This window comes from Staurois parvus, unplaced genomic scaffold (assembly GCF_062004578.1).
Source record: "Staurois parvus isolate SC_StPar_1 unplaced genomic scaffold, SC_StPar_1.0 ptg000393l, whole genome shotgun sequence".
NCBI classification, from domain to species: domain Eukaryota; kingdom Metazoa; phylum Chordata; class Amphibia; order Anura; family Ranidae; genus Staurois; species Staurois parvus.
The window spans coordinates 57,308-84,213 of NW_028318189.1; the positions used below are offsets into that span (position 1 = coordinate 57,308).

Here is a 26,906-nt window from a genome sequence, read left to right on the forward strand (position 1 = left end):
AAAAAGGGGGGGGAGTGTTTTTTTTTTTATATCTGTAGACAATGTTTGATTTGCCTATCATTCCCATTTTAAATTTATGGGTGGTTTTATGATGTGAGGGTTTACTTTAAATATTATGCACACAACTTTTTCTGGGGTTAAACAAATCTGCCTCCAGTAACATCAGTGGGCATCAGGCAATACCACTAATCCATTAATGCATTGATGTGCACATTTTTAAAATACTGGAGTTAGGTGTTAATTAGCATGTGTTTTTATGTTTGTTTGCCAAGAGATGGCAGAAGCATTGATCTTTTTTTGAGACACAGAATTTTTATAATTCTACACAGGGTCAGATCAGTCTTCCAAATCATTATTATAGTCTTAAGATGGCTCGTGACACTTCCTGTACTATGTACTAACCTCATATTCCTCTATTGTTGTTAGAAATTAATCATAAAATTAAATGGACATTGAATATCTATGCTTAGAAGATAACAAGTGCAAGAGCTCTAATGCCTAGGAGCTAAGCAGGGATGTTTTTGGCAGTTTGGAAAACTGGTGAACTAATGAAGCCATTTGCAGCTATAGTAATCAATTATTAATCACACATTAACTGGCCTTTGAACTGTGCAAAGATGACTTAGAAGGGCCAGTAATGGGAGCTTTCTTATGTGCCAGTCCTGTGCCTATAAAATTTAGGAGGAGTTGAGTAATTTAGGTTGAATGATTTCGCTCATTATTAGTCACTCAATGCAGGTCGAATTATTTTTACCAAATGCTGGGGAAGAGAACACCAGAATCATATAGGAAGAAACAGGCAAGAAACACCAATTGAGTAGCATAGAGGAGGGACAGCAAGCAGGGAGCATAAATTGCCATTGATCTTCCAGTAGCTGCTTCCTACTACCAAGGTGGCTTCAGTTAAAAGTAGGGTTGGAAAGGCAGGGTGGTAGACCTTACCTGTGCGCCAGAAATTGTAAAGAAAGAAATTAAGGGAGAAGAAAAACAGTAAAGCAGAGTTTCACACAGTGGCAGGGGTAGAGCCGGATGGCAAAAGTGGTGGAGAGAGCAGCCATTCTATTCCTCTGGATGGCACTGCCCTATGAATGCAGGCCACTGCTCTCCCCTGGGCTACTCCACATAACTTAGCAATCTGGGCCTTTTTTTAACACATCTAGTGCCAACAGCACAATAGTGAATTCCTTCTTCTCCTCCTCACTCATCCTTTTCTACATTTTCCCCACCTTCACAAGAATCTCCCTTGTAAGAAATCAAATCAAATTTATGATTCGGCACTTATACTGATGGCAAGCTTGCAAAATATTTGGTTTTTATGATAAATCATAATTAAAATTAATATGTTTGAATGGACGCCTTAAGCCAATAGTATTACAATTCTTCAGATATAGCTGAGACTGAAAAATATGAATAAGTTAAGCTGAGACAGTAAACTAAGACAGGAGTTAGCTGAACTAGCTATCCAGCTGAAGGCTGAGTATTCTATATTTAAGCACAGCTGGTTAAGTCTCTAGTAAAATGTCAAGGGTACTAGGAGTGACTCATTATAGACTTACTATTAATGTATTTTTTATAGTATCTGTGAGTATTTAGTATACGTTTCTAATATTGATACATATATAGATTAGTTATTATACATTGATATGTTGTAAAGATATGTTCTTAAGTTATATTATCATTTAAATATGAATAGCTGAGGTTACATCATCAGCTTACAGTATTATGTACATCAGCATACATATGTTCCTGTCCATCAAAAACATTATGTGAGTGTCGTCCCCTCCCTTCTATGCCATACAAGGTATTAAGAATCTCTTGCTACGACACACTCATTCTGCATAAAAGGTCCATAAGGGACAGTGGACGGGTGCTCACACACGCTAACACTTACACTCTTTCATACATAACACACACGCGCACACATATGAAAAGCTGGAACAGATGCTTGCTGCAAAACAAGATCGTCACTTCCGTCTATTTCCGGTTTCTTCCCAAAGTCTCGTGAAGGACAAGAAGAAGATGGACGTTGCACATGGTCAGACAATTATAACAATAATAGTGACTTTTTCTTTAAACTTCTGCTTGATATTTCTACAGTAGTTTTATCTACATGGAACTGTTCATGATACGCTTTATATTGTTATTTTAAACCATTGTGTGATAGAATAAAATCACACTTCATTTTTTATTTCAATGGCTCTTTCATTCATAATCACCTCAAGACACTAAAAGAAGTATTATATGTATCTACAATCCTACATCCCTCTGCATCCATTGTAAAATCTAGGGCTCCATAAGATAGGAATGGAAGCTTGAGGGACTTGCATTATGAGACATCAAGTGGGGAAGAGAGTCGGCATGGGGACATGCAGAGTAGGGCCAAATGTAAGCTTCAACCTCAGCGTAAGTCTCCTTACCCCATCCCACTGTATTCAACAGCTTCCTTGACCAAGCAGGTGTTTCTTCTGCACTTAAAGCAGGAGAACAAATGTAACCCAATCAGTTCCATGCCCATGCTCTCAATGGCAGCTTGGGAAAATTGCTGACTTTACAGATGCTCCCATTCCAGCTGTAGTCCTAACCCTTTCTGCAACTTCGTGGTTTGTGTTGCAATACAGTGGCAGGTACCTATCTACCATTTTCACCCAGAAGGCCCTCTCGTGCCAGACAAGGTAATGGGTGACATCACCACCATCCTGCTGTTGCCCTTCGGAAAGGAAAGTTTCCACACACGCCTTGTTTGAACCTGGTGGCACAGTGGTTCCTACTTGGGTAACTTGGCTTCCAGGATGTTGTGTGGCAGGCCATAAGAGTGCAAAGTCACTTTAGGCAGTTGTGAAGTGTTCAAGCTTTCACCTGGCCAAAATGCAGCGGAATTCACAAGCTTCCTGACAGCCACCCGATACGTGATGCCCCTTATGTGCTGGAATATCATGTTGGTCATGCTGCAGTTGCTGCATCTGTCAAGGAGTAATTGTGCCAGTACAGGGTGAAGACAGATTCTGGGTATCTTTTCACCACATCAGTGACTCTTGATTCAGGATGCATATACCTTTCAAAAAGATGACCAGGATGGTGAGCCTTGTTAAGGCAGGGATTAAAGACGCAATCCCTCTGGTGTTCCTGGCAGAGTACACACTGAGTGGTATAATGGACCGGGCTGTGGAGGCACAGCAGAAAGAGGAAATGGAGAACTTCCTGCTATCTTAGGAGCAGCAGGATCCTTTTACAACTGACGCTATCCCTGTGAGACAAAGACAACAGCAGTCAGAGAACAAATACAAGGAACATGGTTTGAGTCCAAGTGGTGAGAAGGAAGAAGACAGGGTGCAGGCTTCCAGGCATCATTTACCCCCTAAACTCTGGGCTTGTACATGGGTGGAGTGAGATCATTGAAGACACTGTTGTCTTAGTGACACCAAGGACAGGGGATTCTCTGCTGCAAACAATTTGTGGTAAATGGGCTAATACTGTACAAGCAGAAGGTTCTGCACAAGGATGCCAGGATTCTGACCATGAAGAAGAGAGGGACCATTACTGGTTGATCACACTTCTGAATCCCAGATACAGGAGGAAAATGGCAGATGTCATGCTTTCATGGACACTATTTTATAGATTTAATTTTCACTGTTTCATGTTTTTTGGGCTCTGGCTACTTTTTGAGAAGTTTTTTTTTTTACAGAACTTTTATATGACTATATATTTGTCATATTGGTTACAGTATGTGGAATTTTGATACTTACTAGGTGTTTATGTAATTAGGGGAACAGCGCTGCACTGGGGTATGGGGAAGGTGTATGTTTTCCTTATTTGTTTTGAAATACTTTGCACAGGCTCATTACAATAATTTGGTGTTATTTTTGTCAAATAAAACACACTAATGTTGATTTTTGGATTAAAAGCTGATTGTTGTTCCTCCTGCTCAAATATGGCCTACCAAAAGTGCTAAATACCATCTATGGTGTTTGCACAAAACATATTCCTTTTTTCTGGTCTCTACAGAATATACATTTAAATGTGGATATTTGGGATAAAAAAAAACTTGTATGTTGTGTGTCAATAACATAGCTGTAAAAAAATAAATTACACATTTAAAAAACATGGTGACAGAATACAATGTCACTAATGCTGTTTATGAGATTTCACATGTAAAAGAGGGACCCTCTCCAACTCCTATGCAACAAAATAATAAATGCAATTTTTTTTTTAAATCCTACAAATATGAGTTTATTTATGTATTTATTTTAGAAAGGTGGAATTAGCCTTTAAAGTAGGTAGTTTTGTTACCACCAGTCATAGGCAGTGCTGTATCTATGAAAAGAATGCAAATGTAAAAATATTGATAGTTTTCTATTTTATCCCTATTTAGTTTCCCTGTTCTGTTCACATCTGAGAACCACTGCATTCAACCTCCAATAATGCATTCTAGCAATAGATTTTACCTAAATATAAAAATAAGGCAGGGGAGAATTTTGTATGAAAGTGAACCATTAGTCACTTATGCCTAGGGCAGCATGCTGTCTAAATACAGCCCTGGTCACAGTGAAGGCATAGCAATAACTGATACCATTGTGTTTACCCCACTTACACTAGGAACAGTTTAATTTGTAATTTAGGACCTGCAGAAATAGGCATACCTTTGCACAGATGTTTGCATTATGTGCAGATTCTTACTAATAAGCAAACAAACCTATGTTTTATATGTATGGTCCCCTATTAAAGGGCTTGTGTATGTTAGAAGGGCTACAATATCTACTATCATTTAACAAGCAAAAAATATTTTCACTGTCTATGTATAAAAATGTTTTCGAAAGACGGCATTTACTTACTGCTTTACAGTAAGTCAGGTATAGTTATTCATTGTTGCTCTTCACCAGACCACAAATCTCAGCGCTGAACTTGCCGGATTTGGATCTTTCCATTTCAGCCTCAACACTTCCATTTCTATCAAACTCTTGTCTTAAACCAGGTTCCAAACATCATTTAATTTTGAATAGGCTTGAAATGAAGACATGCACACCACGTGTTTTTGAGGTTACTTGGAAACCATTTCTATGGGGCTATTCTCAAACAGGATGTTGAAAGAAGGGGGAACAACTATTGCAGACTTGCATAATTCTACTTTTCCATGTGAATTTTCTTTGTAAGTCTGTTCTGAGGACTTCATGTGACCTCTTCAAACTAAATGCATTTAGGATGGGAAAAGCTAAAGGCTCTATTTCTGTTGAGTGTTTAGGACCAAACAGGATACCCGGGGATTAATTTGAAGAGGTAACCTCTGATACCATGGAACAAAAAAGGATAATGACCATGTGGAAAAACATTGAGATTGGTGGCTAGTCAACGTTATCTTAATCCTATTAACTCTAAACCCAGTCACACCTGGTATGGGGTGAATCTGAAGGGTGGGAGGCTTTATTCCTATTACTAATTTCACCTAATTTGTAGTTGGACTTTGCTGAAAAGAATGGACAGTTTTAAAGAGACCAAATGTTCTAGTCTCCATATTGCCAGTTGTATGTACAGTACAAAATTACTATTTACTACAGGTGTGCTTGAGGTGACACTAAACTCTGATTAAAAAAAGAAAATCAATATGTACTCTGAACTGAAAAAGTATCATCTATTGCTTTTAGCCTCCTTCACATTTTGCTGCTGTAATCCTACTTCCTGTTAGAGTATGGCTATGTTCATTCTTCATCGTCCCACTATGTGTAGGAATACTCTCTTGATTGCTTCCAAGCAGAACATCATGTTTAAAGTCATGAACTGATGGCAACAGATGCCTCTGACTGCCTACATGTTAGGCGATGGTCCGAATATAAAATATAATTTTTTGTGGTTATATCATCCTACATGTCTAATTTAATAATTGCCAGATTTAAAGTGACAGAAAGACACATAGAACCGTGGCTTGGCCCCTGTCTCAGCCAATGAGGAAGAAGTGTCCCCAGACAGCAGAGACTGTTGAGAACATGGATCGGAGGGGGCCACTGCACACAGAAGATGTTTTACTTTCATGCATAGAATGCATGAAGGTAAAAAACCTTGAGCCTTTAGAACCACTTTAAGATAACCATACACAGGTGGACAATGAAATGGATGTAATGAAATGCAGATTATACTTTAATTTGGTGTGGAAGTACTGTACTTGTTACAAGCTGAACAAGCTCTGTGTCCAAGCAACAAGTATTACATAAAATGATATCAGCAACAGCTTTTACATTGTTTAATACATTGCTGAAAATAAATTTAAGGAACACTTTTTAATCAGAGTATAGCATCAAGTCAATTAAACTCCTGGGATATTGATCTGGTCAGATAAGTAGCAGAGGGGGTTGTTAATCAGTTTCAGCTACTTTGGTGTTAATGAAATTACAACAGGTGCACTAGATGGGCAACAATGAGACGACCCCCAAAACAGGAATGGTTTTGCAGGTGCCACTAACACTTTTTTCCCTACTCATCTTTTCTGACTGTTTTTCACTAGTTTTGCATTTGGCTATGGTCAGTGTCACTACTGGTAGCATGAGACAATACCTGGACCCTACAGAGGTTGCACAGGCAGTCTAACTCCTCCAGGATGGCACATCAATATGTGCCAATTGCCATAAGTTTTGCTGTGTCTCCCAGAACAGTCTCAAGAGCATGTAGGAGATTCCAGGAGACAGGCAGTTACTCTAGGAGAGCTGGACAGGACCATAGAAGGTCAACCCATCAGCAGGACAGGTATCTGCTCCTTTGTGGAAGGAGGAACAGGATGAGCACTTCCAGAACCCTACAAAATGACCTCCAGCAGGCCACTCGTGTGAATGTCTTTGACCAAACAATCAGAAACAGACTTCATGAGGGTTGCCTGAGGGCCCGACATCCTCTAGTGGACTTGTGCTCACTGCCCGCCACCATAGAGTTCAATTGGCATTGAACCAGAATTGGCAGGTCTGCCACTGGCACCCTGTGCTTTTCACAGATGACAGCAGGTTCACCCTGAGCACATGTGATAGACGTGAAAGAGTCTGGAGAAGCCGTGGAGAATGTTATTCTGCCTGTAACATCGTTCAGCATGACCGTTTTAGTGGTGGGTCAGTGATGATCTGGGAAGGTATATCCATGGAGGCATGCACAGACCTCTACAGGCTAGACAATGGCACCCTGAGTGCCATTCGGTATCGGGATGAAATTCTTGGATCCATTGTCAGACCCTACACTGGTGCAGTGGATCCTGGGTTCCTCCTGGTGCACGACAATGCGCGTCCTCATATGGCGAGGGTATGCAGGCAGTTCCTGCAGGATGAAGAAATTGATACAATTGAATGGCCCCCACACTTGCCTGACCTGAATCCAATGGAACACTTCTGGGATATCATGTTTTGGCCCATTTGATGCCACTAGGTTGCACCTCAGATTGTCCAGGAGCTCAGTGATGCCCTGGTCCAGATCTGGGTGAAAATACCACAGGACACCATCAGTCATCTCATTAGGAGCATGCCCTGACATTGTCAGGCATGCATACAAGCACATGGGGGCCATACAAAGTACTGAGTACCATTTTGAGTTGCTGCAATGAAATTTTAACAAAATGGACTAGCCTGCTGCATAATTATTTCACTTAGATTTTTGGGGTGTCTTTGAATTCAGTCCACTGTTGATGATTTTCATTTCCATCAAACGATGGGCATCCTTACATTCCTAACACATTACCCATTCCATATCAGTATAGAGATCCAGCGTGATATTTTTCCCCATTGAGATCTGTTGTGTTTTCAAAGTGTTCCTTTAAGCAGTGTATTCAATAGACTGCACACAAAGATATACATGTAGTATCCACCTAGTTAGCTAGGGGAACTCTATTTCAGTTGTAAGATAGAGGCTGAGTAGCAGCCTGGGTGTAATTTCCAGACTGACTCTCTGAGACTTCCCCCTGCTTTGGAACTTTGTAGAAAGACCTCAAAGCAGTGGGCAGAAGTAAAGAAGTGCTAGTCTGTACTCTTAGAGCAGTGGTTCTCAAGCTTCCTAATGCTGTGACCCTTTAATACAGTTCCTCATGTTGTGGTGACCTCCAACCATAAAATTATTCACCCAGTAATTATAATTCATGAAGTGTCGTTTTACCTCCAATACTGCTGCTGTCAGCACAGTAGCTGCTTTTAACAGAGTAGCTGCTTTCAGCACAGTAGCTGCTTTTAACAGAGTAGCTGCTTTCAACACAGCAGCTGCTCTTTACACATCAGAAATATGTGTTTTCCAATGGTCTTAGGCGACCCCTGTGAAAGGGTCGTTCGACCCCCAAAGGGGTCACGACCCACTGTCTTAGAGGATCCTGGCCAATCCCCAACAGGAGACTTGCCAAGGGCCAGGACAGCTTTTAAGGGTAACTGAGACTCCTCAGCAGGGGGCGGGAGTTTGGGTGCAAGATGAGGAAGTGAGGCTGGAGAGCAGGAGCCTGGGAGGGGGCCCAGATAGAAAGGGGCTCACGTACAGGCAGTGGACCACCTGTACAGCACGGAAGGAATCGCCCATCTAGAAGGCCTGATAGTAGCCACCAGCAGCACAGGAGAAAGGACTGAGTGAGGAAACCTGCACCCCCTGGGCCAGTAAGGAAAGAGGCACTCAGGTGCAAAACTGGATTAGCTTTTTACCTGGGAATGTTCACATTGCAGTTATAGGCACTGGATCCCCTGCCCAGGGAAACACTGAGTACAGCTAGATCAAAAGAGGATTCAGCCGGGGTCTGGGACTGTGCTATAGGAGATGCTGGGTAGTTCTCCAGAAGATTATTTTTTGCTGTAAAGACTTACATATTACATAATTGCTAAGGAGTTTGTCCTTTCTTGCTATTACACTACTAAACTACTCGTTCACTCCCTTATTATCTCACGTCTGGACTACTGCAACTCCCTTCTCACCGGCTTACCTCATCGCAGACTATCCCCGTTTCAGTCTATCCTGAACTCAGCGGTCAGACTCATCCGCCTTACCAACCTCTCCGCTTCTGCCACCCCCTCTGTCATTCCCTCCACTGGCTCCCGATTGCCCAACGCATTAAATTCAAACTAATAACACAGACATACAAAGCCATTCATAATGCTGCCCCAAACTACCTCACCGACCTGATACCCAAATACCACCCTACCCGTAATCTTCGCTCCTCACAAGACCTCCTACTTTCTAGCTCCCTGGTCTCCACCTCCCACGCCCGACTGCAGGACTTCTCCAGGACTTCCCCCATCCTCTGGAATTCACTACTCCAATCCATCAGACTGTCACCTACCCTCCTCATCTTTAGGCGCACCCTGAAAACCCATCTCTTCAGGGAAGCCTACCCCGCCCTCACCTAACAGCCGATCTCCTCCCACCACTCCATCCCCCACAGCCACTTCCTCCTGGACCACTATCCCCTCCCTCCTAGATTGTAAGCTCGAAAGAGCAGGGCCCTTGAATCCCTCGTGTTCTGTTTTGTTACTGTATTGTCTCATGTACTGTCCCCACTATAATGTACAGCGCTGAGCAAACCTTTTAGCGCTATATAAATACTGTATAATAATAATAATTACCCTTGGGCATCCCATACTCCCCTTATCCCACCCAAGTTAATTTCCCCTAATAAAACTTCAAAATAAAGCTCAAGGACTGGTTACTGTCTCTTGATTGTAAGTCTGAATGAGGTAATGTATGTTGCCTGGCTGTGAAGGACTACAGGGGACCCAAAACTTCAGCGACTCCTAAGGGGGTAATGCTACATATACAAGTGTGCTACTCAAAGTGTATGTAAGGGCAAAATATAATAAAAACACATATGCAGTACATCTCTGCAATACATGCACATTTCCACATGTTTTATCACTTTAAAGACCCCTCTGCAAGCACAGCAAAATCCCTTGCCAGTATTGAACTCAGCTCTGATGTACTGTTGTGACAGTGAGTGGTGTCAGCCCTGCCCAATTGTTTTCGGTTAAATTAATGAAACCCTCCCAAAACCTTTTTCTCCACATAAAAAAGACTAATTGTTCTTTAGTTCAAGATAAAAACTAGGAGGACTACCCTCGTTGAGATAACAAGGGAAGTTTGCAGAGGACATCTCTGAGTTTCTGACATGATTGACATTTGTTTTTTTTGTTCTTATTTAAGAGATACAACAAAATACTTTCAATGGTATATTCACCAGACCAAAATGGAGCAAATAAGGGAAGTTCATTGTTAGGGTTTCTATACACTTTAAACACTCCTAGACTGGCGTGTTACACCTCCTTCCTATCCAGACCATTTTTCAGATAACCAGTGTTTTTATTTTATTTTTCTTAAGTTTTTACTAATTGAAACAAAAAAGCCAAGAAATAAAAAAAAAAAAAGCTTCCTTTACTTTCTAGTATAGAACAACATATCAATAACAAATACCAGGCCAGTACAAACACCCCCCAAAGTGACTCCTTTTTGGAAAGTGTAAATCTCGATGTGATCTCATTCTTTGCCACAATTTTTTGGAAATGAAGAAACCTTAAGAAACATGATGATATTCAGGTGGTTAAAAAATAATGGCGCATTAAGCCTTTCAAAGTTACCCACCTGAAATGTAAGTATTTTGTTATTGGTTGAAGTTCCCTGCCAGATGAAAATGGATTGCACTGAAATTACATTGTGTGCAATGGCTAGATGTCATGGTTAAACCCAAAACACTTTAAAAACCTTGCCTCCTCCATTGTGAAACGTATGGGAGCACTGACCAATATAAACAGTACTACACTGTTTACATTGGTGATTGCTGTGATTGGTCATCACAGCAATCACATAATACAGAGCCACTCCAATTGGCTCTTTGCCATTAGTTGATGCTCTCCGCTGTCTAATGAGAGGATTTGTGTGTGTGATGAGCAAACACATGGAAGTACGTGTATGTCCATCCACCCCAGTAAGGGTACCATCCAGCCATTTCCTTACAATAGCCCAATGCAGGGAGGTTGAATTGTACCTTTCAGTAACATTATAAGTCTGCATAAATAAATTCCTGATATCCCGTAGTATACTGCAACAGTTTCATTTTTCACCTTTTATTAATAAAAATATGCTCGTAAAGCAGAGCTCCACCCAAAAGCGGAAGTTCCGCTTTAAGGCTTTGTCCCCCGCTCCCCGTTAAGGATTGGCACCTTTGCGGAGCAGGGGAGGGGGCGGGTAACCGAATTTGACAGGTACCTGCCTCCACTTCCGGTTTTGATCGCTTAAGGCGATCGGAAGTCTGGGACACGTGACAGGTCCGAGAACACTATGGGACCGTTCACAAAGCGCAGTGCTACTCGCGCATGCGCAGTGGGCACCGACTGTGAAGCCACAAGCTGTCACAGTGCCCACACAGAAGATGCTGGTTCTGGGAAGAGAAGATGGCTGGTGAAACCAGCTGTGGTGAAGACACAGCTGCACCGAGGGACAGTTAAGTGTCTGTATTTTAAAAGTCATCAGCTACAGTTTTTGTAGCTGCTTTTATTTTTTTTGTTATTCTGTTGGAATGCTGCTTTAAGCTCCTGTCAATGACCATCTGTTGCACGCAGGAGGAAGCATTTCCTTAGTCTCTTATGCCCCAATAATCAGACTTTCACACTATAATTTTGTAGTACATCACAAGGTCACAGGCTGCAGCATGGACTAATCTGTGGCAGACATTTGTGAACACAGCCAAGAACTGCACAGGCACCAACACAAATAGATGGTGACCATGGATGATACCTGAACAAAGATGGCTCCCTCTCTTTGGAGAGAAAAGCAGATTAAATAATCGCCAGGAAAATGCTGGTATGATCAGTGTGAGAGGTGCTAAAAACCCAAATGTGTTGCACTAATAACCATATGAAAAATATATCTGATGTTGGTTCCTATTTATTGTTTGCAAAGTGGTTTATGCTGCAAGTTAGACCATCCACTCTTTAACTGTATTGTAACCTATGTGAGCCCACAGACTCTGCTTATGCCAGACCACAATAGGTTAGAAAATGGCCTTAATGCATTAATAAATAGTCAAATAAAGCGTTTCGGAAACCATTCTTTGTTTCCAGAAGTGGAGTGGCCAATCTCGTGACTAGAAGTGCTCTGCGCTGTAAGCAAGCAATGTGGACAAACAATACACCACACAGTACAAAAACTTATAGCAACTGAAAGAAAATGTTCCCAAATGGCAACTAAAGTATCAGGTGATCCTCAAGTTGCTCCCAGATAGTTATTGTTCCTAATAAATAGTTTCAGCTCAATATTAAACAAAGCAGTCACCATTCACTAAAAATCAGTATCTTTTCCATCTTACTCTCATTTACTAGAGATAGTGACCCATCTATAAAGATTTACAGTACCCAGAAAAAGGAGCAGCTGATAGTAGCAAGCAAAGGATGTAGATGAAGGCTTGAAGCAGCAACAGAATAAGGCAGGCACATTAAATCTGACCGCTGTGTAGAGATAATTTGGCATCAGTTTGGTGAGGTATTTTAAAACTTTCGTATAGTCACTTATCTTCCTACCACCATCCAATCCCCCAATGATGTAGACGTGCAAACGCCCAAATGTTTCCATCCCGTGGGGTCTGTGTACACTGAATTCAGGTGCCCAATGTTGTTTATGGTATCCGCTTTACATGTCATCCATCCTATTGGTCCACTTAGCCCCAGGACTGCAAGGGATATTGACAATGTGACATCAGACCCTATGGTGTCAACGCATTGAGAATAAAAGAACAGCCAATCCAGGTGAGTGCATGGACACACAGCCCCTCCACACTTCAGTTGGTGCCGGCCAATCCGTAAATGTAGAGATGATAAGCAATGTCTACACACTAAGCACAAGTCTGTGTGAAACGTGTCTACTGTTCTTTGTCCTATAGGGAAGCTGCTGTGTCTGCGCTGTATTTTTTATGAAGATTCAAATAAATGAAGATTTATCCAACACTCCGTTGCAGTGCAGCCAACCCATTTGTTCGCTTATCAATGCATTGAGCCACACAGGTGTAACTCAGCTTCGTCAGGACAAGGAATAATTTTGGTAAGGCCAACGGATATAAGGGGGAATTTGATGGGAACTCTGATGCAAGGGGAGATTCTGATGAGGACTCTGGTGTAAGGGAGGACAATGATGGGGACCCTGATGTAAGGGGGGGATTCTTAATACAGACTGTGATGTAAGGGTGGTTGTCGATAGGGACCCTGATGGAAGGGGGAACTCTAAGGAGGAATCTGATGTAGAGGGGGCACTGATGGGAACCCTGATAGAATGAGAAACTCCTTACCTGACTGTGATGTAAGGGTGGTTGTTGATGGGGCTATGATGAAGGGGGGACTCCTAAGGAAGACTCTAATGTAAAGAGGGCTCTGATGGGACCCCTTTTGTAAGGGGGGACTCTGATGGGGATCTTGATAAAAGGGGGAAACTTAAGGTAGACTCTAATGTAAAAGGGGGTTTTGATGGTGACCTTAGTGTTAGGGGGACTCTCATGGGGACCCTGATGTAAGGGAGGACTCCTAATGCAGACTGTGATGTAAGGGTAGACATTGTTGTGGGCTCTGATTAAAGGGGGAACTCCTAAGGCAGAATCTGATGTAGGGGGGACTTTGATGGAAGGAGGGACTCCTATGAGTACCCTGATGGATGGGGGTCTCCTAAGGCAGACTCTGATGGGGACCTTGATGTAAGGTGGGGACACTGATGGAAAGGGGGTTCTGCTGAGGACCCTGATGGAAAGAAGGGGGGACTCTGATAGGGACCCTGCTATTATTTATGAAATATACAATGAGGCCCTCATATTGAAATGTTTGAGGACCCCTATTGTAAAGCAATGCTATGGGAATTCAAGTGAGCTCAAGCAGGATTCTGTAGATGGGATGTGTTGTGGGAACACTCCTCTATAAATGTATCTGTGAAATGACAGATACAATAGGGTTGTATATACAAATGCATCCCTTTGATAAAGGTTTTGTACTCTTACATTGATCTGATTTTTAGAGAGCTAATTTCTCCAAGCTGTCCCTGTTCCCTAAACAAACTCCACTATCTCTTGTTCCTTTGTGTTCCATCTCATTTCCAATTCACTTCATTCCTACAAGGTTCTGCAGGGCTGGGTAAACACATTAGCACAGATGTGATCACAGATGCCTTACTCAACATCAGCCTCCGCTAAATTGTTCATTTCCCAAAGTGAATTGTGTTTAGTTGACATTGGCTATTTGGTCACAGGAAAGTATGGCAGCCAGCCATGGTGAGCATGACTCTTTAGGTTTCTAGTGACAGGGAAGCAGTAATTGCATAATGTTCTTCTTCTTAAAATGTGTCATGGAATTGGTAAGAAGTGGACGTGAAAGGAAGCACAAATATTATGTGTAATAAAACATTCTGAACGTGTTCCATGGTTGTTACAGTTTGGAGATGTTATCTTTGTTCTGTACAAGTGGGTTTATTGCTCATTTTGTGATAGTGAATAGAGCATTGCTAATCAGTCTTTTTTCCCTGCTGCCAGCTGTGCATCCAGAGCTGCTTTTTACATCAAAGATACAGCCCATTAATACAAAGCCTTTTATTCCAATCTGCATCCAGATGTTTCAACATGTTTGGACACCATTTGATTTCCTAAAGCCAAAAAGGCTGTTCACTTTGCAAGGGAAGGTACACTGTGCCAGGGAATTTTACTCACAGCTTAGTGAATACAGTGAAGTAGTGACATTTCACTTTGCAAACATTACCCAATCACGTGCAAGGAACATTTAAAAAGCTGAATTTTGTAAATCAACCCCATGTCTTCTATGAAGTAGGCCAGGGGAACCAACATGGAATAAGTTATAAGCAGACCGGTTATGATGTTTTAGGAACTTTTTTGTTCTTTTATGTTCACATCACCATGATATGTCTGCTTACATTATCTTGTACAAATATAATCAAGCTATTTACATATAATTTGTTCAGACAAAATTTCTTTGGCCAGCACCACACCTACTATTTGATGAAGGTATATATTGGAGAAGATAGTGATTTGTACATTTCAAGTAGAACTCCAGGCAAACAGCTAAACACTAAAATACATACAGAATATGGGAATTATTTTACCCATGAAAAAGATTTATATTTGTTACTATCCAGTGCTGAGATTATACAGCTCTGGTATATAGCACAGTCCTGACTGGCAGGGGAGGAGACTTCATCTTTCTTTGCTGCAGTTTCACTTTCACTGTTGGGTCTCCTCCCCACCCTCATGCTGTGACTAGAAGTAAAAGATGAAGCAACACACAGATGAGCTAATTTCTCTGTCTGTCTGCTTTCTCCTTCTATCAGTATGCTCCTTACACTGCAGCACAACTGAATGTCTCCTTGTGCTGCTTGTCCTTCCATCTCTTTGAGCTATGCTGTACAGGGGCTTTAAAAGGCTGATTGTTTAAATTACGATACTTAAACACATGTAATTTTCTATTAATGATTACATTAGTGCATTATTTTGTGTCTTCTACATCTGCCTGGAGTTTGGCTTTAACCCAACAGATTTTTTCCACATGTATTCTACAAGACAGTCTCTAAATGTCATCACAGTGTGTCAATACTTGCTCCTACAGTACCTCCCAAATTGTGGTTATTAGCCATTAAACCCACATGTCACTATAGTTTTGCCTGTAGTATTTTGCTAAATGTATGGCCAACCAAAACATTATCCACTTGACCACAGATTGCCTGATTTGCTGCAGACCTGGACATTTAAAAAAAGGGCACATTTGGAAGTAATGAGCAGTCCAGGCACGTGACAACTATCCACATTGTGCTGGAGACAACAGAAACAAACAGTGGCTTGTGAACATGCCAGTATGGCTCTTGAGCAATTGGATGTTCCATTCCACCCAAAGACTCAAATTGATAACTACTGAATAGGATAGTTGGGTGTTGCCATTTAGCTGCAGTGAAAAGTAAAACATGAGCCTTCTCCACAGATAATCAGTCTGTTAAATAGTTAATAGGCTCTGTTCAGATTTTAGAATAGAATATTCAGGTGATTTTAAAGACTTTTTTGTGTGTTTTAGGAGTGATTTGCAGTACAGAAGTTTCTCTAGGAAAGGATTGACAGTTTTTTACTTCATAGACTTTTATTATATGAGCACCTCGTGCAGGCATGCAATGCAAATGTTTGCACATTTGTTCTGTTTCAGTGTGTTTATTAAAGTTTTATATCCATAACATTAAAGTTGGACTTTCTCAAGATAGCAAACTTGCATAGTAGTCCCGCAATGCAGGCAGAGTATAAAGTCAAAGCCAATATACTAGGAAGATATAGATGGTTTATAACATAAGTATCAAAATTGTAAGGCAATAGGAAGTTCAATTAGGAACAGCAAAACGTACTAATTATATACCATACCCTCTAGTGGGACATACAGTGCCACATCTGGAAAACCCCCTTATTCCATAGCAGCCCCTTGGTTATAATGGGAGGTAAACTCAAGATCACAATCTGTGATAAGTAAAGGGGTACCATGTCGTCAACCAACAAACAGAAGGAGAAATAATATTGTGAGAAGGTAAAGAAGAGAAGAGAAAGGAAGAAAAAAATAAGTCCTTCCGGCTGCCACCACACCCATCATATAGTTGAAGGTAACGTATCCAGGGACCCCCAAATCCTCTCAAACCTTGAAGCGGTATCTTGCAAAATACTATCTAGGGGTCCTTGACATTAATCATGGTCACCAAGTAGATCAATGCATGTACTCTCATCCAAAACCTTCAGACATTAGGGCACATTCACCAAGTATTGTTTTTGCACATTTTTTGGAGTCTTATTCTACAAAGCCTGGCTTGATTGAGTTCCTCTGGTCTGCACTTTATAGAAACACATCAATTCTCAGTGCTTAAGCCATGGTAAACTATACCCAGCGTTATGACCTGATGAGACCTTCCTTCTGTGATACACATTAGTGTGTTTTCCCATCCATATGGAAAGGTGAGCATTTTATATCAATTCATTTTCCGGACCTACTGGTACTCTTAGAAGTATCCAGTTTCCTTTGTCTTTTTTTCAGTGCATATTCCACTTTGTAGGTCACTGGCCAGTTGCTTGAAGTGAGACAACTACACAACTAACCTTTTGCATTGGATTTCTAGACTCTTCCTATCTTTAGGAAGTTTGGACTTCAAACTGTATGATTCAACTGAATGACAATTTATTTGGCATTACAAACAATTGAATGTTTATAATTTTTTCCATGCATCTCAGTGTTGCTGCCATTCTCCTACAGAAATTTTATACCAATGCACATGCGTTAACCCACAGATTTATATATTAAAAAAAACATTTAAGAATAAAGATTTTGCATTGTGTATATACTAGAAAAGCAGAAAAATGCATTTTATATACACTAATCATGTCATTGGACCTGCCTAACGTGACAAAAAATGAAAATGCTATATGTCTTAGTAAAAGAACAAAAACAAAAAGCCACAGCACAAAGGTTTAGATCTGCCATCCCAGCAATACCCGTTTTTCACTGTAGATCATCTGAACTAGATAATTTTAATATATTCTAGATAGCTTTTAAGACACCGTAGGATTATTTGAATATGTGTGTGCCATGGGAACTTAACTGTTTTATTTAACAATATCTGGAGTGCTAAGACGCAGTTGAACACAGCAGTCTAATCATGCCTTCCCTGCTTTTCACAGGTAAATGCTGCTATCTGCTCTCCACTCTAAACTACAACAACGCACAGACTCCTGCTATCTCTGGGTAAATGCTGCTAGCTGCTCTCCACTCTAAACTACAACAACTCATGGACTCCTGGTAATTTCAGAACAAATAGTGTATATATATTTTTGTCTATGTTGATTAGTTCTCACCTCTAGTTGCACTCTTTTTATGACTGTGGCCTGTGTCTGGTCTGTGTTTGAGAAACATCCCCCCTATTCATGTGATCCTTATCAGTTCCTAATTGGGGCGGTGAAGAGTGCTCATTTGACCATCTCCCTATAAATTCAAACTCAATCTTTCCAAAACTGAGCTCTTAGTATTCCCCCCAGCCCGTGCCACCTCCCCTGACATCTCCATCAAGATCAATAACACAATCATCAGTCCCTCCCCTCATGCCAGGGTACTAGGTGTACTCCTAGACTCCCATCTGTCCTTTCACCCCCAAATCCAATCACTGTCCAAATCTTGTAGACTTCACCTCCGCAACATCTCCAAGATATGCCCGTTCCTAACCTCGGAAACCACTAAGCAACTTATTCACTCCCTTGTTATATCTCGCCTTGACTATTGTAACTCCCTCCTCATTGGCCTACCAAATCGCAGGCTATCCCCTCTTCAGTCTATCATGAATGCTGCTGCCAGACTCATCCACCTTACTAACTGTTCTGTATCTGCCATCCCTCTCTGCCAGTCCCTCCACTGGCTTCCCATTGCCCAACGGATAAAATTCAAAACATTAACAATAACGTATAAAGCCATTTCTAACTCTGCCCCAAATTACATCACCAATCTTGTCTCTAAATATCACCCAAACCGTACTCTCCGCTGCTTGCAAGACCTGCTGCTCTCTAGCTCCCTTGTCTCCTCCTCCCATGCTCGTCTCCAGGACTTCTCCAGAGCTTCCACCATCCTCTGGAACTCTTTACCCCAATTTATTAGACTATCGCCTACTCTGCTCACTTTTAGGCAATCTCTGAAAACCTATCTCTTCAGGGAAGCCTATCCTGCCCTCAGCTAATAATGGAATCTTCTACTCTTCCAACCAGTCCATCCCCCACAGTTACTACCTTTTGTACCACTAGCCCCTCCCTCCTAGATTGCAAGCTCCAAGGAGCAGGGCCCTCCTATCCCTCTTGTATTGAACTGTATTGTTGCTGTATTGTCTCCCGTTATATTGTAAAGCGCTGAGCAAACTGTTGGCGCTATATAAATCCTGTATAATAATATAAATCCTGTATAATAATATCTCAAATGGCAACATTCATGCACATGGAACCATTATCAAGGAGTTCTTTTCTTTCTATGATTTTACTGAAGAAAGGAAACAAAAACACAAATGGATGTAGTGTGTATAAAAACTAATATTTCACCACTGTTTTCCAGACATGAGGACCCATATTTTGTACTTAGGTTTTGGAAACAGGTTAGTCATTTTAATTTACCTTCTTAATTAAAATCTAGGAGAATGTAAATACATTAGAAACTTGAACCCACTTATTTATTAACAATACTATGAATAGTAGTAGAGCGTTGTGCCATGATAGCCATTGATTAATACAGAAAGTTTAGAATTTAAGTGATATTTTTTGATTAACCTCCCTGGCGGTATTCCCGAGTGTAGCTCGGGGTAGAGTTTCAGTACCAAAAGCAGTAACCCCGAACTACACTCGGGATTACCATGCAGCGTTGCATAGGGAGTCCCTGCAGCGCTTACCTTGTCCTTTGCTCCCGCGATGCGTCCCCTGCAGTGTCCCCGGCCATCTCCTCCGGCCGATGCCGGCATCCGGCTTCCGTGTTCCGGTCCCTGTGACGTTGGGACGTACGGGCGCCGGAACAGGCGGCAAATTTGAATTTTTTAAAAAAAAATTCATTTTTTTAAAAATGATTATTACATAGTAAAACATTGCTGTTTCAAGACATTTCACATACATTTTGTCCCTACTGCTTTGTCCTGTCCCCTGCCTGCATTTTGACTGTTCTTTCTGCCTGAAAACTTAGAAAAGTCCATGGCGTCCAAAAAGCGTCCCTTTATGTCAAAACCAGTTTTAGATCAGCTAGAGAACAGCGATAGTAAATCAGAACCACTTGTAGAATTGAGTGATAATGATTCGTGGGGAAATTCGTCATCAGACACTGAAAACGATTCTGCGACTTTGTTCAGCGATGTGCGAACTTGCCGCTATATTTCAAATTTAAGTGTTTTTGGTTTGATTATATTATTTAAATAAATTTATTATTATTATATTATTATTTTTTATGATTATTTATTAAATTATAATTTATGATTTTGTGTTTCAAGTTTTATCATATCCGGAATGTTTACTAGACTCTTGTTCGGACAGATTTCAGTGAGTTATTCCTAAATTACAGGCCTACAATAAAAAAAAATACATATTTCCATGCAAAAAAAGTACCGCTTTCAGCACCAAAAATCTGAAATAATCATACCGCTAGGGAGGTTAAATTAATAAAGATGCAAGCTTTTGGGGCTCTGTAGGTCCCTTCCATAGGGTGTATAATGGCTGATGATCCCAAAAGCTTGCATCTTTAATAACCTATGTTAGCCAAAAAGGGTATCACTAAAACTCCAAACTTTTGCAATAATAATAATGATTATTATTATTTCATATTAATACTAGATATTTAAAACACACTAAGATGCCATGTATTAAAGTTTTGCATTCATCCCAATTTAAATGAGCAAATTCTGCTGACGTTCCTGCAGCTACGAAACTGACATCTGAAAGCAGTACATATGGTTTTGTGAGCTGCAGAGCAAGCACAACATGAGAATCCTACTGTCAAAAGAGATCTATAGTGTGCTGCTTTGCTATTCATATAGATGGCATCCTGAGTCTGAATTATGGAAACATACACAGGATCACTTCCCTAAATCTGATTTTTCGATTTTTATTGAATGTTTGTCAGTTGAAGGCGCAGTTGTCTTTTATCTCTTAGAAACTTTAGTTAAGAGAGATCTGTCTTGTAGTTTCACAGTTCTACCTTTCACAGAGTTTACCACACTCTGGTCATTAAAAAAAGGAACTACTCTACATTATGGGCAATGCAATAGAAGCAGTGAGGTTCAGCCTACTGCAGCATGAGTAGTAAGATGCTAAGGGCGGGTGAGCGAACACAGCTGGGAAATAACAGCACTTTACCAGTCTCTTCACCAAAGTGCCCTAGACCTTAGTAACCCACCAGGGAGCAGCTCACAAAAATAATAGTTTTATGTCAACAGATTTTTTTTTTAATTCTTTTAAACAAAGTTAAAGTGGTTATAAACCCTTATATATACCCAGTGAAGTGACTGGCCTCAGATGATAAACGGAGATTAAAAAACTCTCCTCCATAAGTTGTACTTGTCTATCTACAGCCATCTGTCCCCTACATCCATTTAAAGTGCAGACTTTACACAGGATCTCTCAGCTCTAAAAAGCAGGGGGCGGGAGCTGAAGTCACATCAGCTCTAAGAGCTGATTGGAAGGAAATTTTTCTCGTACGATACCATATTGTACGATTTTTGTTTAATCAGTACAATTTTTGTCCGAAAATACAATACAATTATATTACATCACTCCCAAATTTTCTTTCTGTCATACAAGAATTTTCATAACTCTAGCAACCTCTTCAGTTTCAATATGAAGCTAGCATGCAAAAAAAAAAAAAATGACAATCATTCTTCCAATTTTCTCATCGTGTGTACAGGGCTTAACACTTCTTTATTACAGGTACTTATATAGTGCCACTAATTTACATATATATTGTGGATTCACATCAGTCCTTGCCCTCGCAATCTAAGTCCTTAACTCACATTCATACATGCACATACTGGGACCAATTTAAACAGGAGCCAATTAACCTATCAGCATGTCTTTGGGGAAAACCAGAGTACCCAGAGGAAACCCACACAGGCACAGGGAGAACATGCAAACTCCAGGCAGGTAGTGCTGTCGCTGGGATTTGAATAGACGACCCCACTGCTGCTAGGGGAAAGCATTAACCATTTAGCCACGGTGCTTGCCTCCTGCATCAATACAATGGCCTTTTCTCCACACTAGTATTGTCTCATGTATATTGAAACCATTTTGTTAAACTCCAATTAATGCAGATGTGTATTCATGAAAACATAGACATATTTTTAAATGCAACCTATGTAAGTTCCTGAATTTGGCATTCTATAATGCCCTGTACAGCAGCACTCAGACTGGGAGTCAGAGGAGCAGCATTGGTGTCACATCAGGCTTGCTGCATGTATATAGGATAACAAGAAAGCTGCTGATAGAGCAAGAAAGCAAAGTCCATCAATCGGCTTCTGCTCCTTCATTGTCCAATCACAAGTCAGAGGCACAAAGGAGACCAAGCAGTTTTTCTCTAACTGCAGCATAGAGCTGTGTAAATGTCAGGACTGGCTGGACACAAATAAAAATCCTTTGATAAGAAAAACATCCACATAATTGCAACTACATATTTAGCTGTGTGTCTAAAGTGCAATGTTAGGGCTCATGTACACTGCAGCTGCTAAACTGACTCTCAGGAGCTGTTGAGCATTTTTTTCAGCAGCCCCTGAACACTCCTTTATGTTTTCCTATGTGTCCATGTACACATAGTCATTTACAGTCGTTTACAGGCAGTTGAGGTTACAGTCGTTTTTTTTAATGCACCAAAATTGCTTTCAGAAGTAGATTTCAAATTGGTTTCAAATGCCAAATGCTTGTAAAAGCGGTTAACCGCGTTTATAAGCATTTGCATTTAGATGCGTTTTTTGACAGGTCCATGTCCGGATGCTGTCCAGAGCCTTTTTTCTTCCTCAAAAATGCATGCAAAGCGTTTTCCATGTATTCAAATGGACCTAGTACACCAGCGCAGTCAGTTGCAGGTTTTGCGTGAAGGAAAAAACAGTAGAACGTGCTGCATTATGCTCATGATGGGATCCATGATGAATACACCCAGAAAAGACAGGTAATCTCAACACATACTGCTCTCTCTGCTTCTGCTCTCTCTATTTCTCTCAAAATGTCTGAAATAGTTAATTATCTACTATTTTTCAGTGCATATCTTTTAAAAATACTTCTAAGAGCGCATAAACAAGGTATGCAAACATGGCTAAACTGACTTTTTTTAACCTACGTTTTCTAGCAGTCAGTTTCCAGTGGTCAGAAGAGTTTTCCAAACGCCCCGCGTAAGATGGATAACTAAATACGCAGTTGAAACACATATGTTAGCTATTTACCTTCCAGAGGATTTGTAACTTATTTAGTCTGGAGATGTAGCTGTCCAATTAAATAATGAAGATACAGAGATGACACTGAAAGACACAACCAGCGACCGTGCAGCGTAATAGTTACATTTGTTAAAATAAGAATCAAGTCCAACAAATTCGACCAATGTAATAATAGCAAATGGATCACAAATCAGGTTGAACAGAATTATAAATGATTCCGCCTTTGAAAAGTAAATCAGTTCACATATATGAATTTCAATTATGGATCTAGCAGCTTCCCTGGATCATTATGTTACTCCTACTATATGTTTCTTTTACACATCATTTGTTTATGATAAATAACATAGTCAAGTGCTGTAAATGTTCTTTTTTTTTTTTTGCACTAACTGCTGGGTACTTGGACCTAGAAGAAAAGGGCAAACCCCTGACAGTTTGCCCAAATAAATACAAGTGCACTATTATGGCTATAATCAACTTATTTACAATGAAAGAATCATAATCACTTAAAGTATCTTCCCAGCTAAGAAAAAAAACATCCCTTTATTATTATAATAGAGGATTTATATAGCGCCAACAGTTTGCTCAGCACTTTACAATATAACGGAAGACAATACAGCAACAATACAGTTCAATACAAGAGGGTTAGGAGGGCCCTGCTACTTGGAGCTTACAATCTAAGGGGGAGGGGCTAGTGGTACAAAAGGTAGTAACTATGGGGGATGGACTGGTAGGAGGAGTAGAAGATTCCATCATTAGCTGAGGGCAGGATAGGCTTCCCTGAAGAGATAGGTTTTCAGAGATCGCCTAAAAGTGAGCAGATTAGGCGATAGTCTGATAAATTGGGTAGAGAGTTCCAGAGGATGGGGGAAGCTCTGGAGAAGTCCTGGAGACGAGCATGGGAGGAGGAGACAAGAGAGCTAGAGAGCAGGAGGTCGCGCCAGGAGCGGAGAGTAGGGTTTGGGTGATATTTGGAGACAAGATTGGTGATTTAATTTGAGGCAGAGTTATAAATGGCTTTATATGTTATTGTTAACGTTTTCAATTTTATATGTTGGGCAATGGGAAGCCAGTGGAGGGATTGGCATTCTATCTCAGATAATTGCACCTTTCTAATATACCCATTTTCCAACAGTAAATAATTAAGATATTGCCACTCATTATAACCCGATTTATAACCAAAACACTAATACACCAATAGTTAAATCTGGGTATGTTGGGTATGTTGAAAGGCTTTTTCTAGTGCGCATGCACACACTAGAGCAAGCTTTTTGACATGTCAAGAAATTATGCCTAAATGCGTGTCTGGCCTTGACCTTGAATATTATGGAGTACAAGGTGGTGACATCACATCCAGTCCTGATGTCTATCCTCTTGCAAATCCCTATCCACTGCTGGAAGAGGAAAGGACCAGCATGGAGGTTTAGTGGTCATATGACCACAGAGTAAACATTTAATAAAAGGTATGTTTTGGAGATTTGTATTTGCTAAAACATATATATATATTAGAAAAAGACAACAACAATATAGGGATAATTTGGACCATTGGTTATTTATTTCCGTAACTTCTACTTAAGATAATAAAAATGTTAATAAAAATGTAATCTAATTTTTTTGTATCTTGGCCATGTTTTTTGGGTCTGTTTTTTTGTTAGTATCTTCAAATTTAATCTGTAACTTTCATTTAAGGACAAGAATAACATTTTGTTTCGTGCAGGAAATGAAAAGGTCATGAAAACTCTTAGATCTTAGTTGCCCTTTTACATTTTCCAACACTATCTGATTTTTTTTTTTTCTTTTGGTACAAAAATTTCTTCTGTTTTTTCAAGGGGGCCTGGGTTTTACGGCAGTCATAAACTGGTGGAAATCTTAGCTCTTATCAGAGGAAGAGGCATAAATTATATCTCTGTAAACATAGGCATATAGGGTAAACAAACATGCTTGGCAGCCAGGCAAATCTGTTACATATGGGGCAAGATCATAGGGGTCTATTTTTAAAAACTGTGGAAAGAAATGTATTTACAGGAGTCGAATATTTATCTACAGAAACCAAATGGGTTGAATGTTTTATAAAATATATAAATAGACATTTTATTGATCACTATGCACACTAGAATTGCATAGTATTGAGAACCTCTGTTCCAGCTCTTCATCTAAACTATATATGATTATTCAACATGGCTATTCCTAAAATGTGTTTTCTATTACATTGTATTATTAATAGGAACACTAACAGAATGGACCTGAAAGATGCTGCTTTAGATAAATAAAGAAAACCAACGAGCAGCCGAATAAAAATAAATCATGCCATACAACTGTGAGATGGAGGTGTCTGCAGTTACCCAAGTCAGAACAATCACAGTTCAATCTGTTTTTTATTTCAGAAATGTGTAATAGGAGCAATGTTATATTTATTTACTGCTCAGAATTAAAATCAGATTTCATGAACATATTCTTAGTCATTTACTTCCATTATTCAAATACATATTCGTTATGTGTTTTTATGTTGATAATGGCTTCTCGGTGCACTGTTTCCGAGTCCAAGTATATATTTGGAAGGGGATGCAGTGAAACATTCTGGTCATATTCTGCACAATACCAATACAGTGGAGACTTTTGTTCTGAACATTAAATATCTTTAATAATTAATCTACACAAATGTTGGTTACAAAAACTTTCAGTAATCCTGATCAGTAAATTTGAAATGGAATCATGAATTCTTAAATTTGTTCCTGACATTCTGCTTGAGGTGATTGTAGCCGTATTAGTGCACTTGTGACAGAAACAATTGAGCACTGTCCGTGATACTTTTTTTTAATTGCATTAACATACAATTTTCAAGACAAGCTTTCGGGTATGTGCCCAAAAGCTTTTCCTGAAGGGGACATACCCTAAAAGCTTGTTCTGAAAATTGTATGTTAATGCAAATAAAAAAAGTATCACGGACAGTACTCAATTGTTCCTGACATTCCAAACTGATATTAGGTTGGAAGCTTGTTGGAATTCCAAATCAGTGGGCTTTGGTATGTGGTGATCACTGTTATTACTGGGACACATCATTTGAAATTGTTTACAGGAGAAACATGGTGATTCATGCACAGAGATAAAGAAATTACCCTGGGTGATTTACTAGCATCCTCTGTCTTCTGACCATGATACAAGATAACTAGCTGAGGACCTGACAGGATAATGGCTCCTATAGATCCCATGGGATCTGACAGCATCTGTTGCTTTCTGATGTAGCTATGTAAAGTAACACATGACTTATAATAATCATATCCCTAATTATACAGTCAGAACTAGGACCAAAAAAGATATAATTGGAATGTGTAATTAACATAGCATTATCTGCATTTCATTGTTTGCAATAAAGCTTAGTCACATCAACGTGCCGGAAAAAAACTCATGCAGGCTTTATTTTTGGTGCATTGACCTGCATTTTGTTGAAGTCAGCTCAAAAACATAAAGGGGGTACACATTTATGAAAAGTGTCTTTTTGTTTATGCTGGATAATTTGCTGATTCTTTTATTTTAAACACAATTTGGGGACTGATTTATTTATCTTTTGCATGCATTTTTTTGTAATAATAAATTAATTGCTTTGAAAATTACAATTTTGCACACATGTAAAAAATTCCTTTAGCATATCTAAGTTATGTATCTGTAAAGATAAATTTCTTTTCTAAATAACTGTTTGCAGTTGCAACACAACAGATAAAAGATTTAGACAGTCTTTTTGGCTGCATTATCAATCACACCTAAAATGGTCGTGTTGGTCGCAAAACAGATCCAAAAAGTATTGCTAACATATTTGCATATAAAATGAATATATAAACTACTAATGCAATTTCATTAATAAATGCTGTTTCAATGTATCTACAATTCTGCCAACACAATGCACTGTACTGCATACATTCTGGTGTGAACAAGCATTTACACTATGGAAGGACAAGAAATTCTTTCTAACCACACATAACTTTGGGTTTGATTTACTTAGTGAA

General features: G+C 39.9%; 1 long non-coding RNA gene across 3 annotated transcripts in view; it reads left to right on the forward strand.

Annotated features, from left to right (window-relative positions):
- Positions 1–1,827: 1,827 nt before the first annotated feature.
- Positions 1,828–26,906, forward strand: part of LOC149455470 (uncharacterized) — a 28,135-nt gene continuing 3,056 nt past the window's right edge. The window contains exons 1-4 of one of the 3 annotated variants that reach the window (XR_016314049.1): positions 1,828–2,035; positions 12,857–13,014; positions 17,660–17,777; positions 19,068–19,107. This is a non-coding gene — a long non-coding RNA (uncharacterized LOC149455470). Of the gene's footprint in view, positions 2,036–12,856; positions 13,015–17,659; positions 17,778–19,067; positions 19,108–25,129; positions 25,354–26,906 lie in introns of those variants that run through there. The other 2 variants (XR_016314048.1, XR_016314050.1) reach the window with 2 other exon arrangements.